The sequence below is a fragment of the Lutra lutra genome, chromosome 5 (genome assembly GCF_902655055.1).
Source record: "Lutra lutra chromosome 5, mLutLut1.2, whole genome shotgun sequence".
NCBI classification, from domain to species: domain Eukaryota; kingdom Metazoa; phylum Chordata; class Mammalia; order Carnivora; family Mustelidae; genus Lutra; species Lutra lutra.
The window spans coordinates 97,196,351-97,202,233 of record NC_062282.1 but is presented as its reverse complement, the minus strand read 5'-3'; the positions used below and the strand labels follow the sequence as shown (position 1 = coordinate 97,202,233).

Genomic DNA, 5,883 nt, shown 5'->3' with positions numbered 1-5,883 from the left:
AATTTTGATCCCTGGATAATCACCCCCGTTGCTTGCAAAGCATGCCAGTGGAAACCTGTCCCAGGGGTTTCCAAGCTTAGAAAGTAAAATGATTGAAGCTCAATCCAGAATAAGAGTACTGAGGCAATTAAGCAGGGGAACAAGTGGGGCCTTTGCCTGGAGCAACTTCTGTCCCATCAATTGAGAGAATTTACTTGCCCTCAAAGGAAGGTTATTTCAGCACCTGGCACCAGAATTCTCAATATATGAGCTTTGCAGTCTCCTTTGATCTGCACTTACTAGTTCTTGGATTATCAGGCAGTAACTAAGGGAAAGAACATGTTCTCTAGCTGTACTTGGCCCATGGGCTGTGATCAGCAATGAGGGTTGTAGCTGCCACATAGTGAGTTTACTTCATGTATAGGCTTACTCATTGGGGCTCCCTTCCAGAGACTCAACTGAAAGATTTTAGTCACCCCTAAGGTCAGACTACATATACCTATGCTGCGGATTATCTTTAGCTGCCACATCTTTCATCTCCTAGCCCCAGTGATAAAATGCCACCCAAAGAGACCCAAGGTAAATTTTTTTTTTGTTTTTCTAGAGGGGGAGACTTTGGGTTCAGGCAGTCCTGGATTCAAATCTCAGTTGTGTGACTCAGAGAAGTCATTTCATTTCTCAATTTTCTCATCTAAAAAAAGGGAAATAGGGGCGCCTGGGTGGCTCAGTGGGTTAAGCCGCTGCCTTCGGCTCAGGTCATGATCTCAGAGTCCTGGGATCGAGCCCCGCATCGGGCTCTCTGCTCAGCAGGGAGCCTGCTTCCTCCTCTCTCTCTACCTGCCTCTCTGCCTGCTTGTGATCTCTCTCTGTCAAATAAATAAATAAAATCTTAAAAAAAAATAAAAAAAGGGAAATAATAAGACATAACCACAAACAAAAGACATAATCAAACAAAAACAAACAAACAAACAAAAAGACATAATCACAAAGATTTGTTATATGGACTAGTGAAACATCTTATGTCAAGGACTAAAACAGCATACCATATGACTAGCATATAGTAAGTGCAGAAAAAACGATCACTCTCTTCCCCAACTTCTCCCTCAAGCAGGACTTGGGGAGTTGTTCTAGACAATGGTTCCATCCTGGTTGTGTGCTAATGAGAGCCAAGTGTTTAACTGCAGGAATTTTGTGAACCAGTTGATGTGATGTTGGGAGTTTAACAATGGACACAGTGGGTGTATTCACCTTCCAGAAATCAGCAGACACTGTAAATCAGGCAGGCTTTCCATCCAGCCAGCCAGATATTTGCTTTATTGGCATACCACCAGTGATTCTCAAGGTATGATCCTACAACACCAGCAACCACAGTGCCTGGAATCTTTCAGATATGCAAATTAACCCAGTCAGAGCCCAGCCCTAATAAATCACTAACTCCAAAGGCAGGGCCCAGAAATGTACTTTACCAAGCCCTTCCAGTGACAGATGTATGTGGCATGTTAAATGACCTGCAGGGAGGGTAGTGTGGCTGGAGTAAAGTAAACCAGAGGGGGACGGGCAAAGGGCAATGGGGCAGTGGTTGTTAGGGCTACAGAACACTTCGAAGAGTTTGACTTGTGTTCCAAGTGACAAGGAAATAACCAGAGAGTTCTGAGCAGAAGAACCTATCTTTTAAATCCCATTTTAAAGGATCACTGTGATTGCTATGTCGAGAGCAGATAGTAGGCACCAGGGAGGTAAGAGAAGGCAGAAGCTTGGACCAGGAAGACAGAAATATATATGTTAAGAAGCAGTTGGCTTCCAGATATATTTTGAAGATACAGCAATAGGATTTGTTGTTGATAGTTTAAAGGTAGAGAGTGAGAGAAAGAGAAGGGTCAAGAATGACTCAAAGTTCCTCAGTATGAGCCACCAGAAAAACAGATTTTCACTGAGATACAGAAAGAATGGGCTGATGAAAGGCAGCAAGCTGGAGATTAGGAGATCAGTCCATTTTGGACATGATGAGTTTGGAAGTCTATGAGACATCAAGAGGAAATGTCAAGGAAGACATTAGAACTGACCCTGGACTTTGAGGGAGGAGCTGGGCTGAGGACTTAGCTTTGGAAGTCATCAGCTTCCAGATGGTACTTGCTAAGTTATAAGATAACGAAAGCAGATGGAAGAAGTGGGCCCTAACTCTAGAAAGGGTAGAGTCTGGATGGTGGGAAGAAACCAGCAAAGGACACAAAGAAAGAATAATTAATGAACATTATTAGTGCAATACAAATTATGGAAGCCTTCAGAAGGCTGAAATAACATACTGCAAGTAGGTATACAACTTCAGTTCATGTTTCCCGGGATCGTTTATGTCTTTTCTTAACTATCAGTGAGTAACAGTCTTCACTCACAGCCTTCTAAATAGAAGCAGCATTCAGTTACATATGAAGTGGGACCCACTAAGCCAGTCTGCTCTTCCTTCACCCTCTAAGATCCTACAACACTTGCTTTTTCCTAGGGAGTACAAGACTTGTTACCACAAGCTAACCACAGCCAGTAGCCAGCTCAGCAGACCCATCTGAAACTACACCTGTGTTTGTGAATGTTTTTGCTTTATCAAAAGGAACATGTAATTATCTTAAAAATGTAATTCTCCATCTTTGAAATATGTTGGAACAGTCAAACCTTCTTAAGCCCACAGTGCTTTTACAAGGACAGTTTAATCAATCACCGTTTTAAGCTTTTAAAAGTCTCTGACTCATTTGAGCAAGTTGAGAAAAAAGACAAAACATCAGTATCTTGCTGGAAAAATATTGTGGTTATTGGTGCTGAAACAAAAATAACACTAAAATAAAGGCACTGTGCTCCCCAAATCAAGTGTATGCCCCATCTTTTTCTTAAGAAATCTTCTTGCACTTGGGACTTTATGAGTTGTAAATGCTTGCAACCTGCATGATATGGCCTTGGACAGGCTCTTTTCTCTGATCATTCCTTCCTTCTGATCATTCGTTCCTTCCCGGGGAAAATGAGGATAATAATACACAATAATGTGTGTGTGTGGGAGGCACCCAACACAATGCTGGATACTCAAAACTCCTTTTCCACTGCCCTAGAAACAAACACGGTCCCAAGTAGTTGAAATAACCACTTCACAACTGAAAGAACAGTGGTTAACAGTATAAGGCAAGAGAACATATATTTGGTAGCACTTCTGCCCAAACAGAGTATTCTGACTCAGTTGCTGATTTGTAGAGACTATAAGGGACACAACCTCATCAAAACATCTATGAAAAAATGTAAAATGACTTTTTTTTTTTTTTAATTACAAAGTAAGGCACAAAGCAGGTATCACTGGCTTTCTATTCCATCATGACCTTCACCTTGACTCTGAAGTTCTTACTTAAGAGATGGATTAAGGATATCTATTTCCCACATTATTTAAGTTTTTCTAAGTGGAAAATTTAGTGCTCATTTTTGTAACCTAATTCAAACACATAGCTCAAAAGGCATTGTACATTTGTCCAAACCCATATGAATGCTCAATACCAAGCATGAACTCTAAGTAAACTATGGACTTTGGGTGATAATGAGGTGTCAGTGTTCATCAGTTATAACACTTGTACCACACTGGTGGGAGATGTTGATAATGGCTGTATAGGTGTGAGGCAGGGGATGTATAAGAAATCTCTGTACCTTCCTCTCAATTTTGCTGTGAACCTAAAACAGAGCTTAAAAAAAAATCCACTTAAAACTCTAAAAGCAAGACATATTATACCTTAAAAACAAAATTTTTTTTAAAAAATCATCTTGAAGTAACATGTACCCATCTTTGTGGTCAATAGGAGGCTCAGTGATACAAGGAAATAGTTCTCAAATACAGAGGCAGACTTAAGGCAACAGTCTTGGTCAAGGTAGAAAACCAATGGAATAGCCTCCCCAGGCATGCGGGTCAGAGGAAGAGCTTACTGAGGCTCCCCTCCCCAGATAAGACTTGGTATATGAATCACATTAAATGCAATTTCTCCAAGTAGTTAATTCCCCCACATGTTGGGCTTCCCCAAGGGAAAACTTCCATCTTACTTTACACTGGCTCCTTCTAGAGACTTCATTAAAAATGAATAAATAACCTAGCAAACAACAAGCAATAGAGCAATTGTGGTCACTGTTTTCTGCTATAACATATGTGAGGCAATCCATACTTCAACAGGTCTGAGGGAAATTCAGAGTTGTTTCTTGAACACTCTTTCCTGAAGTTCTCCCACATCAGCTTCTTCTGGAGTCCGTTCTGCTTTACTGAAAGGTCCTACTCTGTTTCCCCAGTGCCCTCCTCTGCCTCCACTTACCTCTAAAATGTGAGGACTCCTCTTCTTTTCTTATGCTACTCATGTTCACTCTCAGATTCCCTTTCTAGACACACACACACACACAAAGAGGCACCTGGGTATCCCGTCTGTGCTGGGGTTGCAGGCGATCGTGTTGGACCCAAGGAGGGGAAAGATCTGGTTTGAAAATGTGAGCAAAGAGGTAGCAGAGTTGAACAGGAGACCTTTGACTGAATTACCAAAGAAAATTAAGAGCCCATTTTTCCTGTTGCTCTGACTTCAGTTACCATTTATATGCTGAGGAATTCTCAGATCTCTATCTCTGGCACAGTATTTCTCACAAGTTTACAACCTTGTATCTCCACCTGAGTATCCCCCATAGAACTAAAAACATCAAAAATCACATTATTCATCTTCCAAGTTCAAACCTACTTCTCCTTGTTGTTGTTGTTTTTTTCCACAATTTTGGGGGCCCCACCATTTATCTAGTTATCCAAGCTAGAAACCTTTCACCCTTCTCCCCCACTCCTGCCATTCCCCAAATCCAATCAAAAATCTTAAGAAATTCTGCAATCCAAATATTCTGAGGATCCATCATATTGCTCCATCAGTAAGTCAAAGAAGCATGGAGTTCTATAAGCTGCCCTGATCTGGCCCCAGCCTTGCCCTAGTGATTAAATCCAGGATACACAGGACCTGACAGTGTTCTTCAAGAGACACATCACTCTTCTGACTGCACACATTTCTTCCCTGCCAGTTATTAGTTTTTACCCCTGTAGTCACCTGATGGGCAGTTTTAATTTTCCTTGACATCTTGCGTTCCTCTTACCAGCCCAATTTCTCTTTTGGCATGTAATCATCTCTTGAGAATTCTAGGATTCAGTTTTTTGCTAGGTCATCTATTAGCTATGGTAAAGGGGTCCTATGGGAATCAAAATGATACTGCAGCCCCATGACTGTGATAAGTCACACATACAGATGTTTCCAACACCAAAATGGCCTTAGACCCTCTGTGCCCTGAGACGACATCACCAGAGAAGAAATATGCATATAAACTAGGGCAAACACTGGAAAAGGTTATTTGGCATTTCCTAATGCTATTAAGGAAGGACCTAGGAGTCCAGTTTCTATTTAAGTTCTCTGAAGAAAAAAGATGTGGAATTTGGGGATAATCAGGGGTTGGGAGAATAGAAGGACATGGCATAAGTATATCTCCATCCCAATCAAAAGAAAGAAAATTGGGAAAGAATTGTCAATTCCATTGAAGCTAAGACATCATTTCATGAATTATTCTATTAGCAATAATCGCACCTCGGATAAACCTCATTGGCTACGATACTGCCACTGTGCAAAGCTTGTTCTAAAGATGTTTAATGAGAATCTATTCTGGCTAGGTAGTAGGAAAGACTGATAGAGCTGTTTGATGATTGCTGTTGTCAGAAGGTCTATAGCACAGAGGTAGCTGAGAATAAGGAAACAGACATTGTTATTAGAACTGTAATGAGTGGTATAGGGGGTGTAGGAAGGAGGTTATATGCAGACAGATGACAGGGATAGAGAACCAGATTTGGGAGAGAACAAAGAAAATCTTGCTAAAGGAAAT

General features: G+C 41.1%; 1 non-coding gene across 1 annotated transcript; it reads right to left on the bottom strand.

Moving 5' to 3' along the window:
• Positions 1-5,498: 5,498 nt before the first annotated feature.
• LOC125101367 (U4 spliceosomal RNA) lies at positions 5,499-5,636 on the bottom strand. Its single transcript, XR_007127796.1, has one exon. It is a non-coding gene; the product is annotated as a U4 spliceosomal RNA (small nuclear RNA).
• Positions 5,637-5,883: the final 247 nt, after the last annotated feature.